Source organism: Brassica napus, chromosome C1 (assembly GCF_020379485.1).
Source record: "Brassica napus cultivar Da-Ae chromosome C1, Da-Ae, whole genome shotgun sequence".
NCBI lineage: Eukaryota > Viridiplantae > Streptophyta > Magnoliopsida > Brassicales > Brassicaceae > Brassica > Brassica napus.
The window spans coordinates 38,407,627-38,428,140 of record NC_063444.1 but is presented as its reverse complement, the minus strand read 5'-3'; the positions used below and the strand labels follow the sequence as shown (position 1 = coordinate 38,428,140).

The following is a 20,514-nucleotide window of genomic DNA, read 5'->3' as shown; positions in this document are numbered from 1 at the left end:
TTTTGTTATAAACATTTGATACTAAGATGGAAACAAAAGTTTCAAGTTGTTTGTAACAGAAATGCAATATAAAAAAAAGTATTAGCTTAGCACCACACTCATCTGTTCGTCGCAAAAATTAACAAATCTGAATAATTACGGTTATTTTTCAAAAACTCCACTAATCTTATTATTTATCAGATTTATTCTATTAATTTTTTTTTTGGATCAAATTTAGCCCTGTTTTTGTAGCGACTCTTGTTTCCCATGCTGACCTCATCTAATCATATTGACCTAATTACATTCATCACCCTTTGCATTCTTCGTCTTTAGCTTTTCCTATCCAGCCATCAATAAAGAAGGTTCACATTGGCGTTGTAGAGGCTATTAAAGATAGGCTTAGAAGTTGAAAGAAAGAAAGAAACAAAGCAGCTACCTTTATAGATAATCCTTCTATGTAGTATTCCATCACAATTGAAGATGGCAATATGCGTCGATTACGTTTCCGTATCCATTTGGAATATATCTCATATCCGTAAAATTTCATGAGCCTTTTTTCACCGCTCCAGAAGTCACACTTGTCCTAAGCTTGTATGCTCGGAAGTCATAATTTCATCTATAGAAGCCCCAGAAACCTGGAATATACGCATCAGAGGAAACAAAATATGAAATTATTTAGCAAGTGTACTCAAACCTGAAGCGGGAAATACTATAAAAGTACGTTAGGTACACGAAAGTGTCGCCAGGACAATTGTAGGAACCGAAATTCGCACTGTCGATTTCTGTTTAAATAAGGAAACTAGAAAAATCCTAATTTCCCAGAGGACCCGGATATCTGCTAATTACTACACGTCAAGCAATCAGAACACGAGAATAACAACGATAAGAATAAGAAATCGAAAAAGAGAGCAAAGTAGATCTTATTCTGACTCTGCGTATGAGCGTTTACAACAAGGTATAAGCCTGGGCTCGAGAGCTGTCGGCGAGATTCCTAGTTCTAGCAACCCTAAGACGGCTAAACCTAATTGAGTCGCAGCTCGAAATAATAAAAACGAAAAATTGCCTAAATTGCTCTAAGTGCTAAGTTTGCTTTGAAAAGTCCTTCCTCCATGCTCCTCGCCTAGGACTCCTTATATACTAGGTCCAAGGTCGGTTTACGCTTTTACTCTTCTGCCCTTAAGCCGTCATAGCATAAAAATGGAGATATTCCATTTTTCCCGATCTTCCAATTATCTTCAAAACTTCCGTATTTATCCGCGGAAACTTGACATTTATCCTTCCTTGTGGACCAAGCGTAAACCGTGCTACGGTTTACGGGCTTTTGGTTAAGAAATCGTAGGATGGGCCTCGAGTCGTGTTTTAGATCCCTTTGGGCCGTCTTCCGACTCGACAAGTTTACTACGAATTCTTTTCGATAAAGAACAAACTTTCTGCGGTTTCTAATCCGCGAAGTTTGATTGATGGATTTGAATAGCGGAAAACATGGACTGAGCTTGCTACGGTCTTCGGGAGATAGCATTCGAAGGTTTGATGAGAATGCATGGATTGATGTCGTATCGATGTTCGGAAGGGTTCGATCGCTACACAACGACTGAACTTCGGCTCGAGCCCGGTTGCTACGTAGCAACCGAGCGGGACGAGCGCTCGGTCGCTACGTAGCGACCGAGCCTTGGCTTGAGCTCGGTCACTACGTAGCGTCCGAGCGAAACGATCGCTCGGTCGCTACGTAGCGACCGAGCGGGACGATCGCTCGGTCGCTACGTAGCGACCGAGCGGGACGATCGCTCGGTCGCTACGTAGCGACCGAGCGGGACGAGCGCTCGGTCGCTACGTAGCGACCGAGCGGGATGAGCGCTCGGTCGCTACGTAGCGACCGAGCCTTGGCTTGAGCTTGGTCGCTACGTAGCGACCGAGCGGGACGATCTCTCGGTCGCTACGTAGCGACCGAGCGGGACGATCTCTCGGTCGCTACGTAGCGACCGAGCAGGACGATCGCTCGGTCGCTACGTAGCCACCGAGCGGGACGAGCGCTCGGTCGCTACGTAGCGACCGAGCCTTAGCTTGAGCTCGGTCGCTACGGGACGATCGCTCGGTCGCTACGTAGTGACCGAGCTTTGGCCCGAGCTCGGTCGCTACGTAGCGACCGAGCGGGACGAGCGCTCAGTCGCTACGTAGCAACTGAGCTGGGGCTCGAGCTCGGTCGCTACGTAGAAACCGAGCGGGATGATCGCTCGGTCGCTACGTAGCGACCAAGCTTGGGCTCGAGCTCGGTCGCTACGTAGCGACCGAGCGGGATGGACGTTCGGTCGCTGCGTAACGACCTGTTCCGAGCTTTCGTCGGACATCTCGATTCTTTCTTCCGTAAAGCTTTTTCATAAGGAAGAATCTATTTCGAAAAGTACTCTTCGGAGAAATTATTATTTTCTTCCTCGGACGTTTTGAATGTTAAATTTGTCGTAACCGTTTTTGACCCCAACAGTTAGCCTCCCAGCCCGTTAGAGTTGTGACTCTAGCGGGCGGATAGATGACTTTGACAAGGTTCAGTGTATTGGACGAAATTCACATTTTAAACTCTGCGGAAAAAAGTTGTCGAGACGATATTCCGAATCCATACTTCTATAAGTAGTGAGCTCTTGTCATTCATTTTCTTCACACCTTCCCTTCTTCATTCCTTCAAACTCATTCAAAAATTAAAAAACTCTCTAGTTTCATAACTTTTCTTTCAACATGTCTCCAGCTCCGGTTCTAACTTCTCCGGCGGAAGCGCCGGCTTGTGTTGCCGGTCATCTTTCTTTCCGCGAGGAACTAGTTCGTCATCAAGCCGAGAAAGAACTAGCTCAAGCTGGCTCTGAGTTTCCGTCTTCTTCCGCGCAGGTCGTTGCCTCGTGTCATGGGACCGAAGTCATGGCTCTTCTCCCGCAAGCCCTACCTGCAGGATCTTCCACGACTCTGATCCTTGTCGAGGACAAGGAGAAGGCCGCTGACTCTATGCCTCCTCCTCCAGCCAGAAAAGATGTCGTTCTGGCATTGCGTGCTCCTAGCGCTGTCCTGGCTACTCAGCCTAAGAGTCGGAAGAGGAAACTTTCCAAGAGTGGTGACGGGGAGAATTCGCAGCGAGGTGGATCGAGCCTAGCATCGGGACTTCGCGGAAAGGTTTATCTCTTATTTGAATTCTCGATCGTCTTTTGTGCATTCTTTTCTCGGACTTAGTCTTAAGAATTTTCACCGTTCGCAGTTCATATCGTTGATCGATGGGATGATCGGAAAATATGGTTCTAAGACCAGTCGCCTTTCTGGGGAGTTGGTGGAGCTTCAGGGCAGATGGTCCGAAACTGAAGCCATGTTGACGGCTGTCAAGGACTCTCACTCTGCGAAAGTGTCGAAGCTCGAGGTTGCGATAGGAGAGCTTAAGAGGGACCTTGGGAAGACGGCGAGTTCCTTACTTAAGGAAAGAAGGCCAGGAAGGCCAAATCATCGGAGGTGCGTCGACTCCAGCGTCAGATCGAGAGTGACGCGGGACTAGCGTGCCGTGGGATCCAAGAGGCTACAGATGCCCTTCGCGCGGAGTTTCAAGCTCGCTTGGCGAAGATTTCTGCTTCCATGGGTTCCCTCGAGTGTATCCGGAGTAGGGATCTAGCTTTGGCGACGATTGAGGGTGGGATGGCCGTGGTTCGGAAGTTCCAAAGTGAGACTCCCCCGACCTTGGAGGCCGAAGAGGCCCGACTGTCCGGCTGCAAGGGAGATATGGCGGCCGAGAATGGAGATTTCGGTCTCGTCCTGGATGACCTGAAATCCGCGTGCTTCCTTCCGACGTGTTCAGAAGACCCAGAGGGGAAAGACCCGATGGTCGTAGAAAACGGAGGTGGCGCGGCTCCAGGCTCGGACGAGGCAGCGGGTGAAGAGGGGGCGTAAGTTCTGAGGATGACTTGGGTTAGATCTCTTGCGAGAGATTTTTTTATGTTTTTATGTTTCAGCCTTGAATGGCCTTATTTGTATTTCGGGACTGGCCGTGTGTGGCTTTGAATCCCTGCCGCTCTGCGGCTTTCTTTTTATGGTAAGATAATCGGATAGCGCTTTTTATGAGTTTGCGAATAGTGGGGAGGAAGGTGATGAGTTGTCGTCTCATATCCTTCTTCGATTGTGAAATCTTTCATTCGAGACCTGTTTCAAGAGTTCTTCCGCGAGATGTGAACTCTGCGGGGGTGCTGAAGATGTCGAACATAAACATAGAGGCATGGTTTAAGAATCTCTTATCTTTCGATATCATGCCTTTGAGATGTTAGAGACCAGTGCGCTGGGTTTAGTGCAAGACCTAGGTTTACTCTCGGTTTAAGGATTGTGCGGTGACTAACCGGCTATCGTTTTTCCTGTCGCGAGTTCTTCCTGATTCGTGTCGATGTAAAGTCCGCGATAGGTTCTCGGCTTATACGACTTGTTTGATACGAATCGAGCATCTCTCCGGAGACCGGTAGTGCTAGACCAAAATTTCGGATTTCTTTTATAGCGCTATTATCCTTGTGTCGGATGTAAGAGAGTCATCTTCGTGAGATGGCTATGTCTGTTTAGGACGTTTTGTGAGTTCGATGTGATCAGCATCGGACTTGGTGGCGTGTGCCGTTGTTTCAATTTTTTTGCAAATTAGGTGCTAGTGTGTGCATATATATGTTTCTTTTGTAACGGAAGTTTCGTTCGTTCGAAAGAAATAAACTTTTGAGTTATCTTTTGCGACGTCTCGCGATGCCAAAGGTTGCTTCTCCTAAACGGTTGACTAATATCCGAAGACCTCGCACTGATTTTACAGGTGAGGAGGTTTTGATAAGTCGAAAACACCAAGAGCGTGGTAAGAAGTTTTTTCGATTTTGGGGAGTATACGAGTATACGTACCCACTACCCCCTTTTTAATGAGGGGGTACAACTGAATTTGCCTTTCGGCAAACTGCCTACGTACTCCTTGCGGAGATCAAGCCGTCTCGTAATTCAGTTTCATGCCGCGAGTGTTCTTACTCGGTGGTAGATGTCGCGATGTCCGCCTTAACCTTGTCGATCGTGGCTGGGTCAACGCTATTTTCCAGATGTTCCGGTTGAGTTGTAGCGTGGGCTTCAGACTTGTGTCGAGCTTCGACGTCCGATGCGTTTACGTTGGTAGATGTTTTTAATTTGTTTTTTCCCGGGGTGCTTTTGGCCGAAGATTGGTCTATCTTCGTGCGCTTGCCGTTTACAGCTGCAGAAGTCGTGATTTGCCTTAACTTGTGCTCTGCGAGGAAGCATAGCCGCGACTGTTTTTGGCACCCCCAGATGGCCGCGACTCCGCTTGGGGTTGGGAATTTGAGACCCAGGTGGAAGGTTGACGGAACTGCCTGCATAGCGTTGAGCCATGGGGTTCCCATGATCACGTTGTAGATAGCGGGATGATCGACCACCGCGAACTCGACGATTTTCGTGCTCTCCTTGGCCATGACTGGCAATTGGATCGATCCAAGAGTCATCGATACTTCGCCTGAAAAACCCGTGAGTGGTTTTGGCGTCGGAATTACTTCTCTCAGTTTGATGCTCATCCGTTTGAGAGTGTCGCGGAAGATTACGTTGACCGTGCTTCCCGTGTCGACGAGTACCCTTCCGACTTCTAAGTCTCGTATAACGAGATCTATGACGAGCGGGTCGCAGTGAGGTTGATCGATGCCGCCGGCCTCTTCCTTTGTGAAGGTGATCGAGCAATTTTGGCCATCTCGGGGAGGAGACCATGTAGACCAATTTGCGTTCGACTCCGCCTTCCGTTGGTAAGCCTTGATGGCCGACACAGTGTTGCCGCAGTATTGTGATTCTCCGATGATCATATTGACTCTGCGGCGATTGTTATCGTTCCCTTTGTCGTCTGTCCTCCAGCCGCGTTTATCCCCAGGCTGGTTTTGTTGAGGGGATTTTTCAGCGGACGGATTTCTGTCCGTCTTTGGAGGGCGATTAGAATCAAGGATCAGATCCTTGACGCTAGTTACTTCCGAGAGCTCTCCAGCGAGTAGCTTCGCGGCCAGTCTTGCTCCCAAGACTTTGCAGTTGGTTGTGGAATGTCCTCGGGATTGGTGGAACTCGCAGAAGGTGTTTTCGTCATACCCTTGATTGCGAGTCCATGTGTTGCCTGTGGTCCGACCCTGATCCGAGTTGATCGCATAGTTATGCGCCCCCTGGAGATCTTCCCCCTCGTGATGGACGTACTTGCCGTTACGAGAGTTCTTCTTTTTCCCTTTCGGGTCCACGTCTTTCGAGGATGGTCTTACCGCCTTATGTTTTTGCGATAAGACTTTAGTTTCCTCCTCTACTATGACGTAGTCCATTGATTTGTGGAGGGCGTCCTGGATCGTTCGTGGTTTGTCGAGAGTTATCCACTTTTTGAATTTTGACTTGTACCAGAGCGTCTTTCTCAGCGCGTCGATGGCCACTTTGTCGCTTATCCCACTGACCCTTGACATTATCAGCTTGAACCGACTGATAAACTCGCGGAGGGGTTCGTCTTCCCTCTGGGAGAGACTCCAGAGGTCAACATCGGAAGTTTCTCTGTCTATGAATACAGAGTATTGCTTGAGAAATTCCGATGCGAGCTGTCGGAAACTCCCGATGGTGTTACGATGAAGGCGTGCGAACCATTCAAGTGCTGCTCCTTCCAGGTTTTCAACGAACAGGCGGCAGTAGCCGGAATCCTTTTCGCCGTCCTTCAGTCTAGCTCTTCCCATCGCGATGTGGAAAGCCTGAAGGTGCGCTTTTGGATCGGCCGTACCATCGTACTTCGGTAATTTGATTTTTCCCGGATCGGACACCCTCATGTCCGAAATGCGATTGGTAAAAGGGGTCTTCCGAGCTCCTTCCAACAGTCGCTCGATTTCGGGGGCAGCACTAGTAGCATGATGGATTTGAGACTTTACGGCCCTCACTTCTGCCGCAGTCTTGGTGATGTAGTCGCGAAGATCGCGGATATCCGATGTCTCGTCAGTAGATTTCCGAGCCTGTCGCCGTTTACTGCGAGTGAGCTCGGTTTGTCTTTCAGCCAGCTCCTCCTGTTCGTTCCAATAGGCGATTTCTTCCTCTTCCGGCATTGGTTTTTCGAACGGGGAGCCTTCCCGAGCAGATCGGCTTCTGGTCCTTCTCGGATGTCTGTCGACGTCCTCGTCGGTGTCGTTGGAAACATCGCTAGGATCCAGGTCAATGTATTCGGCTTCGTTATTCTCTGAGTCCTTTGCAGGGGGCGGAAGACTTTCAGGGTTCCCCTTTTCGATGGGAGATTTCTCGCTAGGGTTTTGACCAGAAGGTCGTTCCCGCGCGACTCCTGATCTGTCGAGTGGGGTAGCGAAGTCGGGCCTTTTCCTGCGGATTTTGGTGGTTCCGCGGGGGCGGATTGCTTGGGTCCTTGCCGTTAAGGTTTCAACCTGTTGGGTCAAGGTATTCACGAGCTTATCCTGTTCTTCCGACCTTTTCTCATATGTGGCGAACATCTTTTTAAACTCCTCGAGCGTCGCGGCGTTGGCTTGTGCGTTGGCCGCGGATACGTCCGCTACTGGAGTGTGGAGATCGGTGCCGCTGCCTCCGTTAAGAGGAGTTTGCACGTTATCCGCGTCGTTAGTTGACATGTCTGATCGAGAGTGATGTGGCTTTTACGGGTTAGATTGATCCGTACCCCCCCCCTCCTTCTAGCGCCAAACTGTGGGAACCGAAATTCGCACTGTCGATTTCCGTTTAAATAAGGAAACTAGGAAAACCCTAATTTTCCAGAGGACCCGGATATCTGCTAATTACCACACGTCAAGCAATCAGAACACGAGAATAACAACGATAAGAATAAGAAATCGAAAAAGAGAGCAAAGTAGATCTTATTCCGAATCTGCGTATGAGCGTTTACAACAAGGTATAAGCCTGGGCTCGAGAGCTGTCGGCGAGATTCCTAGTTCTAGCAACCCTAAGACGGCTAAACATAATTGACTCGCAGCTCAAAATAACAAAAACGGAAAATTGCCTAAATTGCTCTAAGTGCTAAGTTTGCTCTTAAAAGTCCTTCCACCATGCTCCTCGCCTAGGACTCCTTATATACTAGCTCCAAGGTCGGTTTACGCTTTTACTCTTCTGCCCTTAAGCCGTCATAGCATAAAAATGGAGATATTCCATTTTCCCGATCTTCCAATTATCTTCAAAACTTCCGTATTTATCCGCGGAAACTTGACATTTATCCTTCCTTGTGGACCAAGCATAAACCGTGCTGCGGTATACGGGCTTTTGGTTAAGAAATCATAGGATGGGCCTCGAGTCGTGTTTTAGATCCCTTTGGGCCGTCTTTCGACCCGACACGATTACTACGAATTCTTTTCGATAAAGAACGAACTTTCCGTGGTTTCTAATCTGCGAAGTTTGATTGATGGATTTGAATAGCGGAAAACATGGACTGAGCTTGCTACAGTCTTCGGGAGATATCATTCGAAGGTTTGACGAGAATGCATGGATTGATGTCGTATCGATGTTCGGAAGGGTTCCATCGCTACACAGCGACTGAACTTCGGCTCGGGCCCGGTTGCTACGTAGCGACCGAGCGGGACGAGCGCTCGATCGCTACGTAGCGACCGAGCCTTGGCTTGAGTTCGGTCACTACGTAGCGTCCGAGCGGGACGATCGCTTGGTCGCTACGTAGCGACCGAGGTTTGGCTCGAGCTCGGTCGCTACGTAGCGACCAAGCGGGACGAGCACTCGGTCGCTACGTAGCGACCGAGCCTTGGCTTGAGCTCGGTCGCTACATAGCGACCGAGCCTTGGCTTGAGCTCGGTCGCTACGTAGTGACCGAGCTTTGGCTCGAGCTCGGTTGCTACGTAGCGACCGAGCGGGACAAGCGCTTGGTCGTTACGTAGCGACCGAGCTTTGGCTCGAGCTCGGTCGCTACGTAGCGACCGAACCTTGGCTTGAGCTTAGTCGCTACGTAGCGACCGAGCGATCGTCCCGCTCGGTCGCTACGTAGCGACCGAGCCTTGGCTTGAGCTCGGTCGCTACGTAGCGACCGAGCCTTGGCTTGAGCTCGGTTGCTACGTAGCGACCGAGTGGGACGATCGCTCGGTCGCTACGTAGCGACCGAGCTTTGGCCCGAGCTTAGTCGCTACGTAGCGACCGAGCGGGACGAACGCTCGGTCGCTACGGGACGAGCGCTCGGTCGCTACGTAGCGACCAAGCTTGGGCTCGAGCTCGGTCGCTACGTAGCGACCGAGCGGGACGGACGTTCGGTCGCTGCGTAACGACCTGTTTCGAGCTTTCGTCGGACATCTCGATTCTTTCTTCCGTAAAGCTTTTTCGTAAGGAAGAATCTATTTCGAAAAGTACTCTTCGTAGAAATTCTTATTTTCTTCCTCGGACGTTTTGAATGTTAAATTTGTCGTAACCGTTTTTGACCCCACCAACAATTGATCTGTTACTGTTTCATTTTGGCCAATATCGAACCTAAGCATATCAAGGTCTGCTTTTAAAACCTAAAAAAAGAGTAAATAGTCAATCAAAAGGAGAAATGAAAAGTTGTTAGAAAGAAGACCAAAAAGGTTATTGCTCAGCCCATGAATGATTTGTTCATGGCTTGACTCATGTCCTCATTCATATATATTGCTGGAAAACTTGTTCATAGCAGCATCTACATCTAGCTTGTCATCCTCTCCTGCACATTCAGAAACGATAATTGGAAATCATACGAAGTAAAGCAAAGCCTCTAGAGCTAAAAGAGGAATCTTTTTCTTCACTTTAACTTGTAGCTTTTCCCAAGATTATCCTAGAAGATGTATACATTTGGGACCTCGGAGCACACACTCTGTGACAACATTAAAAAATAAAAATTAATAAGAAGTGAGATCTGATGAAGTTGTCAATGAAGAAGTGGGAGATGTAACGTAAGTTTTTTTAGGCGGCAAGTGAGCTCAAGTGAAAAATGGAAACAACTTACCGGTGAAAACATGGATGGGACCGTGCAGAGAAAACTGACTGGTTTCGGCGTGACAATCTCCATAGCTCCAACACATTGCAAGCCTCTCAACCACTGATGGTGCTCGAAAGATTTGGTAACGGCATCACGGAGATTTTGAAGAAACCGATTGCTCCATGCTAATACTGAATTTAATTTGTCATCGTGAAATACAGAAATCAGTTTTCAAAACTCAGCTTTCTTAGGCCGTGCTTATTGATTTTTCTATCTCGGATTTAGGTTCCGAACTCAGGATTTCCCTCTTTCTCCCACTCTCACTGCTGCCGTTCATCGCATGCATGGAAGACATTTATAGATGGAGATTTAATCGGTCACCTTGGAAGAAGATGAGGGACGTTTAAATGAGAGAGAGTGGGAGGAGTGATGGGATCAGCATAAATGCTTGGATTAATTGAGATGATAACCGAAAACGGAAGACACACAAAGTCGTTGCTCAAAGGTCAGCAGATTCGAAGAGGCAAGACGCTTAGAGCTCTGTGAACGAAAAAGAACAAAACTGTAGTAACAATGGGTTTGGTTTGAAAAGACAATAAGAGCCCATTAACTAAATCTCAACAGAGGAATAATATCCCAGTCCAGGATAGAAGACATGAGATAAACCGGAATCAATTCAAACGCGGGATGGTTTGGTGGAGTGACATGTGGAACAACACACCCCTCTTTCTTTGATGATGTGGACGCAGGAGGAGAGAGGTAATCCAACTTTATTGTAATAGACTAGAGGCATAATTGTGGAAGCACCGTATCGTAGTGGTTAAGGTTTAAAGACTTTTACATCAAGGTATCGGGTTCAAATCCTATGCTATGCACTTTCTTGCAGATTGGACATTACAGGAGGTCCAGGTTTCAATTCCCGGTGAAAACGATTTATTAAACAATTATGCAGACTATGGAAGAAAATCTTACAAGGGATCTTCAACATGGTGCATGTAAATCCGGCTAGGCGTGGATCTTCATAGGACGGCTCAGGTGATGCAGTTAGTTGTAGATCCTCATAAGGCATGTAATATTTTCGGTTTTCAAATCGTCTATGTAATCTTCCTCTTAACTGTAATATCATAATAAATCAGCGTTAAAAAAGACTAGGGGCATAACCCCTGTGCAAGCGCGGAATCGGGTACGTTGTTGATGTGTTGTTTTGCGTATGAAATTTTGTCGTTTGTTTTTATTTTTAATTTTATTTTTCTCATGTTTTCTATAATGATGATGAATGGAATTTGGAGGCGACACAGTTTGATTAGGTTGATATAAAAATGACCAGCTAATTCATATATGTTGATATTTTCATAGCTTATCTCCGTAATGCTTTGATCGACCATTAGTGTTATTAAAGCTTTCATGTTTTGAAAGCTGAAGTTTATGGGCTGGTAGTGATTACTTAGGTAGTTATTAGTATATAAATCAAATAGTGTAAGGAAAAAGATTTTCAATTTGGATTTTAAATTCTGATTTTTTACAAACAGTATATAAATTATTTTTTGTTATAATTATTATATATAGTTTCATTCATGTTTTGTATATATATTCAATAATGTTATATAAATAATATAAAGTAGAAGAATAATAATTACGATAAAGCGAAAGAAGAAGAAGTATACCAAAAGACAAGGAGATATTATAAATGTTCAGAAGGGACATCGTAAAATGATCACAATACAATTCCTTATATAGAAAAGATTTCGACAATTGTTACTGTGAGTTTTAAATGATATGGGCTCCATATCAACTCTCACACGAAAGTGTTGCTGACTTTCGTAACACTCCCCCTTAGAGACCAGTATCATTAATGTCTTATGTGTATCATCTCTTGTTGTCTCACTAAAAACCTTTCTTAGAAAACCCAGTGGGAAAAACCATAGTAAGGCAAAAAGAGTACAATTGTAGAAGCTCCCCCTCGAATAGACGATCGTTACAGGTTTTGTTGATGACGCATTCCAATGTTGTAAACATGTTTCCTGAATGTTGTAGTGGGTAGTGACTTCGTAAAGAGGTCTGCAGCATTGTCACATGATCGAACATACTTCACTTCAATTTCTTTATTCTTCTCAAGTTCTTGGGTATATGAGAAGAACTTCGGTGGTATATGTTTGGTTTTGTCACTTTTGATATATCCTTCTTTTATTTGGGCGACGCACGCTGCATTGTCTTCGTATAAGATGGTTGGTTTTGGACTGATGTGTATTCCACTACTTGAATGGATGTGTTGACTTATTGATCTAAGCCAAACACACTCTCTACTTGCTTCGTGGAGAGAAATTGTTTCAGAATGGTTGGAAGAAGTGGTAACTAGTGTTTGCTTCTGAGAGCGCCATGATATAGCACTTCCTCCAACTGTGAATACATGCCCTGTTTGTGATCGAGCTTTATGAAGATCAGATAAATACCCTGCATCTGCAAAGCCAACCATTTCTCTGTTAGTGTTTTTAGGATAAAATAATCCTAAACCAATCGTTCCTTGAAGGTAGCGAAAGACATGTTTGATCCCATTCCAATGTCTTTGCGTAGGAAATGAACTGAATCTTGCCAAAAGATTAACGGCATTTTAAGGGCATTTTAGACTTTTTAAAGGCATTTTAGACTTTTTAAAGGAAGTCTTTAGGTTTTCCAAGGATCATATAAATACTCTTGTAATCCCAAAGTTAGATTTATCTTGTTTTCTATCTAATCAAAAAGCCACTTTTAGGTGAAAGATCGAATCTTGATCATTATCTTTTGTGATTGCTTGATTGCTTTGATCATTAATCATGTTTAGACTTAGATCAACTAATGATTTAGTGTCTACCATGATAATGAGTGAGTAGTCATCTTTGGATTCATGGGTTAGGATGATTAGGATGATTAAGTGATGATCTAGAATGTTTAGAGTAGATTAATATGTTTTCTTGCTTGATTGAGTGATCTTAATGTAATCTAGAGTTGGCCATTTTAGATTAGAAATCTAGACATTTGATTGCCCGGAAGGTGTTTGATGAAATGTCTGAGCCAACTCAACATGCTCTTAGCTTACCCTACCAAAGGCATTTGATGTTAGGGGAGTTTAGAAAGTTGAATGATCTGTTCTTAATGATTACTTGATTGACACAAACCAAAGGCATTTGATGTTTGATCAATGAGAGTAAATGAGCATTTGTCTTGATAAAGAAATTGCTTAGAATTGTTATCTAGACTTAGGAAAATGTGTTGATTAAAACTTTGCCATTTTAGATTAAATCTTAGTCATCTGAAATCAAATTCCTTTACCCTTGACTTCTCCTTTATCCATTTACTTGAAAGTTGCTAGTTGATTGTGTTAGAGTCTTGTTAATTTGATCTAATCATTTCATTACATTGAATGCATATGAACATGAATTCTCTTTGAATTGAAACAATTAAAAATGAATTGACATCTAAAATACTACATTGATTTGAACTTTGGACCCTTGAAAAGTCCATATCAAGTTTAAGTTTTTTTTTGTTATTTTATGGTTCCTAAATTATTACGGGATTATGTTAATTTAAATGGACTAGTGGTTACACACAAAAAAAAATATTACAGGATTTGATCATCTCACAAAAAAAGTCTGATTTAGGTAGACCAAAAAATAGAATTTTGTATAGTTTATGGCACAATATAATGTTTTAAGTAAAAGCTGCGTTTAAATTGTATGCTCTTAAGTTGTTTTACTTTGTTGTTTTATTTTTATGTGAATTATTGATTCACTTTTGTCTTTTCACACAGTTTTGATCTAATAATTTTTTTTTGTTTTTGTTTTGTTGAAAAACTCAAATTTATATGCGACTTAATCAATTCAAATTCAAATTCAAATGGTTTAGATAATTTTTGATCAATTAATTTTATTTATTATAAATTTATTTACAATATTTAAAAAATTCAAATTTATATGCGACTTGGATATTTATAAAATATTAGTTTTAAATTTTGAATGTTGACCATTTAATTGTTGTTTAATTTGTTGGTTTTTGCATTATAAATAATTGATGTCCATATATTTTAATAATAGATTTTTGAGGAAATATAACTTTTATGTTGTATTCAGTGCACTTATCTAATCATAACATTTGGTAAAAGACTATTCAGATTGAATCGTCAAAGACGCACGAAACCCATATATTTCTATTGTTTGGGGCTAATAATTTGTTCTTCATATCAAGAGCTCATCAACTCTTCTGACCATTACATGTACCACCAGTCCTGGTCCATATCGTTTAATAGCCACAAGTTTGCACGAAAATATAATAATCTACAACTTAAAAATGTACAATATGCTTATGACTGAACGTTACAAAAAAATGCTTAGGATTGAACATCACATATTATACATGTTTTTTGAACATAAAGTAACTTACATTGACAAGAACAACAGAGGAACAATGCACGTAGCTCAGACCAATCCACAGAGCTCAAGCAATGCACAGATTATACATGTTGTTAATGTATTCTCCAAACTATGCACAAAAATGTTTAGTAAATTAAATGTCTGGTTTATTTCTCTTCTTGGTTTGACTTCTTTGTGACTTTGTTTTCGTGCAGATTAAATATGAAGCTCCATATTACCCTTTGGCTATTTTAAGAATCGTGCTCTTGGAGAACGACACTCCATGTGATAGGTCAGCTGTATTTCGGAAACCATAATTTGTTATTAGTATCATGTAATATCAGTGAATAAAATTTCAATGTTCTTGTAAACAAAATGTTAAAGGAACTATTACCAAAAAAAAAATGTTAAAGGAAGTGACAAAACTCATTCATCTATATGTTGAAGGAAGTTCAGTGGAAACTGCAATTGTCAAAAGCACAGATGTCCATAATTCCATTACATCTACGTCTGTATTAAGAGGTTGAGGCTGACATGGAGCTGAAGGTCACTTTCAAAAATCTTTTTTTTTTCCCAAAATCTTCATATATTCAATCGGCTTAAGCTTGATAATGGTTTGTGCTTTCTTTTTATCCGGTTTATCCGGTTTCACCAACGAAATTGAATAACAAATACAATAAGAATATGCATCATTTATGCAATCAAAGCCAATAGGATTGGTCAAGAAAAGAAACGGTCTGAAAAGAAAGAGGGAGATCCAAACCTCGCAAAAGCTTCGACATTCCTTCTCCGGCCTGGTCTCGAGCCGGTGCCGGAGGGCCTCTGTCCATCCCTTTCTTCTTTTTTCTTTGCCTTCCTCTTCTTCTATTTTCCTTCACTGTCGAAATACTTGTTGTTCTGAACCGGCCAGTACTTTCACCGGAGAAACCTAGTGGTTCAAAGTGACGGAATTAGACGGTTTTAGAGGAGCGGTGAGATGTTAAAGAGGTAGTCATGAGGAAGGTCGGCGTTTAGGGTTAAGTGGAGCATCAGATCTAGTTTTTACTTTTTAGGTCTCCGGCGGCGTCCTTTACGGCGGGGCGCGTGACTCAGTGGGGAGTTTGTCCACCTTTGGTTTCACCTTTTCCAAGTGACGGTGAGACGATTGGAAGAGTTTTGTGATGAGTGGTAGAAAATGGCTTCGTCTTTGCAGGTAGCACGCGGTGGGGAATCTGCTTCGTCGGCGTTACCTGCCTTCCCCATTGGAATCTTTATGTGCTGAACTAGTCTCGTTGTTGCCGCCGAAGCCCGCTTTTTATCAGTTCGTAAGGTGTCTCCGTATTTTTGACTAAGGAGCAGGACATTGAGTCACGGAAGAGATGGTCTACTCGAAAGCAGGATACCGCTTTGGGTGTTTGAAGTGTTGGTCCGAGCCTTTAATTCTGATTAATTTGGCGACAAATGTTGTGGTCTTTTGGAGTTATCTTGCCTTTGGTGATTAAAGAAATGGAGTTGTAGGTTTATCTTGGATTTTGTGGGATTCTCTTTGGATTCTTCTGTTGTTTTCATGATTTCAGATTGTAGGAATTTTGGGTCCAGACAGCTGCTGTGAGTCTCTGGCTTGGGGTTTGGTGTTCGACTTTTCAGTTTCAGGTTTCTCTTCCATAGTGGGTGCAGTGATTTCTCGTCGATGTGCTTTGCTAATGAATGCTTCTATTATTGGAATCGATCGATGAGGCTTATTTGTGTGGAGGTGTATGGTGGACTTCTATCTAGGTGTAAAGTGGACGTTAGAGAGTGCGTCCCAACTGTATCCGAAAATTGTGTGGATCTTGAAGCGGTCTTGCTTGTCGGGTTGTGAAGTAAGCATGTTAGGATATGACCAGTTTCGGCCTCTGTTTGTGGTAAAATCTCAATATTCATCAATGAATCTCATTTCCAAGAATATCAAATCTAAGGGGCCATGTGACGTATATAGCCAAGAAAATATATTTTCCCGTGATTTGATTTTTAATAGTTTGTTTCACTTTCATTAGTCTTTTTATTTTGTTTCATACATAACTAGATAATCTAAAATCTATAATATTCGGGATGTGTACCTGCTATGTAAATTTTCCAGCAAGTCGGTATAGCTGAAACTGATAGTTTTCTAGATCCCTTGGCAATTCCCTCGAAGTATTATGAAACAATATTTACATCTAATCTAATTTTAGTATCACCTAAAAAGCTTTCGGTTCTTCCTTGCAAATAGTGTTCTTGATCTCACGATCAATAGTGTGAAAATAGTTGTAGTGGTAAGTGAGGTGTTGTTGTGAAAACATTGTTATGCTGCTTCCAAATATGAAACACGACAGCCTGAGTTACCATTTTCCAAAGAAGGAGCCGCTGCTTCCATTCCATAGTAGCAGCAGATACAGTACTGGCGTTGGAGTTGTTGGTTTGATTGCTTCTGATCCATGCTAGCAGTTCTGACCCATTAAGAAACTTTTGCAATGGTCCGCTTATACGTGAGAACCATAATCAATATATTTGAGTTGTACTCACAGCTGAGAAGAAGATGATCTCTGGTTTCTGGATCCCGAGAACAGAGGCAGCTTGATGTTTGGCTTAGTATGCTTGGTGTGAAAATGTTATACGTTTTATGTAGACATACACAATTAGTACTATAAATTGTTTTGTTTTGTATTGATACATTTTTATTAGTTAATACAAAGAATGGTTCATTTCTGGTGACCAAACATGCGAAGAGCAAAGATAAACAAATCAATTAAATACAATAAGACTGACAATTAGTTACTGATTTCTTAATAAAATATATACAACCCGTTTGTATATATTTTATATGTGGATTTATATAATGCATCTTTACTATATTGTTCTCAACCGTTAATATATGTCTTATGCAGAGATTTATGATTTATTGTTTTTAGCAAAACAATATAATTTACTTTAAACTCTTTTTCATCAATAATATTGTATTATAAGATCCTACAGTTACAAACCTCTATGAGCAATTGTGGCACGAAGAGTTTATCAACATATATATATCCCACAGTGATGAAACATCCATATCTATCTATATTAATAAATAAAAACATCATATGGTTGATGTTCAATTGGCAAAGGCAAATATCTCCAATGGTTCATCTTTCAGTTATGTCATTATATTCCAATGTTTGTCACTAACAATATTCGTAATGACTTTGTAAACGCAAATGTTTCTTAATATAAGAAATTGATGTTAAAAAAATAAATATAAATAAGAACATGTTTTTTTCCTTGAGCGTCACTTCATCAACCGAGAGACCAAGCATGCATGTCAACACAGATTTTAATAAATCTATTACTCATTCTCATTCTCATTCTTACTGTTATACTAAATCTATTAACAAAACACTATATAGTCTATAAGCTATTTTATTTTAATTCAATTAAACTTTTGATACCTACATCTATGAAAACTGTAGTTTAACACAAACTATATACTATAAGCAAAAACACATAAACTATTTTCAGGTACAAGAAGTTGTACTTTAAACTTAATTATAAGCAAGTTTTAAAAATAAAGATTCTTCGTTATTTGATAGCTAAAGTACAAGAAACACAAATTACTAACTCCCATAACAATTCTAAAAAAAATATATGACATATGGAACAGAGCAGATGCTTGCAGTAGATGTAACGACATTTTTAAAATCGGATAGAGTACTGCTTAGCAAATGGAATTCGGAGGTCTTCGTGTTATCTTCGAACAAACATACGTTTATTCTAAATCACAAAAGAATATGTTAGAACCAAGAAAAAAAACTCATGTATCTTTAATTATCAACATACAAATGAATTAATATTTCTAAATTAAACTAAATTTATTAATGTTTAATAACCATCACAAAAAACGATACAATGATATCTAAAAACTCGATCTCTGTCTCTTTTGATCGATTTCGATTGATTTATGTATTTTATATTATTTTTTCATTTACAAATAAAATACAGTATACAACCGCTGCGTGCCGGAAAAACCACTTTTTTAAATAAATAAATTTTATTAATTCAACCCGAGACCGAGCATAAGTTTCGATTAGAGATACGATTTGCACAAATAATCCAAGTCCGACATTTATAGTGTTATAATATCTAAACACTATAAAATCTTACAAATTTGAATTGAAACAACAATAATACTAAGAATTCAGTCATTTTTAGTTATATATTTGGAACTCGGTATATACAACATAATAATACTCACACCCAACTTAACATAAAAGAAAATTTACACAAAATTATATATTTTATAACAACCGATCCATCAAATTCCGCGCGTAACGCGGACCTGCCCTAGTATTTCATACAATATAGATGGACCAGAAGGGAGCGATCCGCACATCAGCTCACCTCGCTAAATTCGTTACTTCAAAATTCCCTGTAAGATCAACTTTGATTATTGCGAAACATCTGGTGCTTTTCTCTGATTTGAAGCCTGGTCTGTGTAGGGAGACCGTTGTCACTAGGATTCTTCGTTTTTGGGAAGCAATGTCTGTGAACAAAGATGAAGAGCTTCTGGGGGTTGACATGGTTATGGTATATGAGAAGTAAATTTTCTCAACTGAATCTGTCATTTCTTAAAATCATTCATACAAGGATTGTTGTTAATGGTTATCTGTATTTTACAAGCTCATGTTCACATTTCAACGGAAATACAGCTCCAGTGGTGGGATAAATGCAGCTCATGTGCACCAATCTTGGAATAATGATTCTGGAGAGATGAGGACTACATCCTCTACCGGTGTCTTGCAAGGTGAACCAGTTCCTGCTGGATCACTGGTGAGGGTCCACGAGTTGAGGAGGATATGCCCATCGGGAAAAAAAAAACAATGCAGTATGCACTGCATTTGCAGAGGATTTTTTTTTTCTTTTTCTGCAGAGGATCTTATCATTTCTTAAGTTTAAATAATTTGTTTTCTGTCTCGCTGGCTTTTTAAAGATTTTTGTCGTTTGTCTTTTCAACTTGGCTGAGTCTTGGAATGTTTAAAACTGATACTGTTGGGGTTAGACTTTTATAAGCAGTTATTATTTAAGAATGCTCCTCCACTGGTGTTACTTGACACACAGTTCAACCATTTAAATACAAATTCTAATTCTTATTATCAGTTTTGGTATATAGCCACTTGAGTGTGAATATTGGAAGTAAATCTAAATGCACTGCATGTTTCGACCTTCAAGGCAGAAAGATAAGCTAGAGTACAAGAAGTTTCAAACCTGACTTCAACAAGAACATAGTTAGTGCTTACATACAAGAATAATATTGAGTGTGTAACTTAGACCCAGATGGTGAACTTCGAGCATGTCTGATTTAGTTTAAGTACATTGCATATCACGAATTCAAAGAATCAGATAAAAAAAAATAAAGGAGAAAGACTCATCAACTGCTATTTGACATAGCAACAAACATGATGACCAAAAAACAAGTTATAATTATTTTTTTCTTGAGAAAAGCTCTTAAGTTATATGTCGGGAAAATATGTGATGAAAATAGTTACAAATCTAAATAAAAGTTATATTAAACTACAAATCTTGCGTTATGTTTTTTGCAGAAGGGAGTTTCTCCTTTATATATATAGATATAATTTTATTTACAAGTTATATTAAACTACAAATTTTTTCGTTATGTTTTTTTTCTCTTCACATCAAAAGTAAAAAAAGTAATAATACAAGTTATACTAATACAAAAATATATACAAACACAAAATATTTTAGTTTACAATGAAAATGGTAATTCAAAGACGATAAAACAATGATGCAGTGATTTCTTAAAAAATCAAATAAATATAAATCGGAATTGAAACTAAGTTAAACATAACATAATATTTATTCACATTTTTAATTACTCTTAAAATATAAATCAATGACTAAAAAAATTGTAGTCACGGCAGTAAAAAATACATAGCTATAACAATAATAGATTTTTGAAATAAATAACTAGATATTCATGAAACAAAAATATGAATGTATATCATAGTAAAACATATCACTACGAGGTTGAAGTAACTAAATCAAACATTGTGAGACTTACTTTTTTGTTTATGGTTTAAGAACAAAACCAAACAATATAAAGATGAACAACAACTTTTCTGACCTGAATCATAAGCTTTCATAAGAATTTCTATTATGTTATCAACAGACGATTTCTCACACCAGCGTTTTCTCTACAAACAACCAAGAACATTAGGCTAGCTGAAAGTAACAGAGAAC

General features: G+C 41.0%; 2 long non-coding RNA genes across 5 annotated transcripts; both read right to left on the bottom strand.

Annotated features, from left to right (window-relative positions):
• Positions 1–733, bottom strand: LOC125580223. Of its 3 annotated transcripts, none has more exons than XR_007317976.1 (3): positions 701–733; positions 416–614; positions 1–318 (listed from the first exon to the last, which is right to left on the bottom strand). It is a non-coding gene; the product is annotated as an uncharacterized LOC125580223 (long non-coding RNA). The 3 variants fall into 3 exon arrangements; XR_007317975.1 differs by having other exon boundaries at positions 710–733; XR_007317974.1 differs by having other exon boundaries at positions 416–727.
• Positions 734–9,405: 8,672 nt separating this feature from the next.
• On the bottom strand, positions 9,406–17,771 carry LOC125580222. Of its 2 annotated transcripts, none has more exons than XR_007317972.1 (4): positions 14,678–17,771; positions 9,929–14,580; positions 9,729–9,796; positions 9,406–9,646 (listed from the first exon to the last, which is right to left on the bottom strand). It is a non-coding gene; the product is annotated as an uncharacterized LOC125580222 (long non-coding RNA). The 2 variants fall into 2 exon arrangements; XR_007317973.1 differs by having other exon boundaries at positions 15,047–17,764.
• Positions 17,772–20,514: the final 2,743 nt, after the last annotated feature.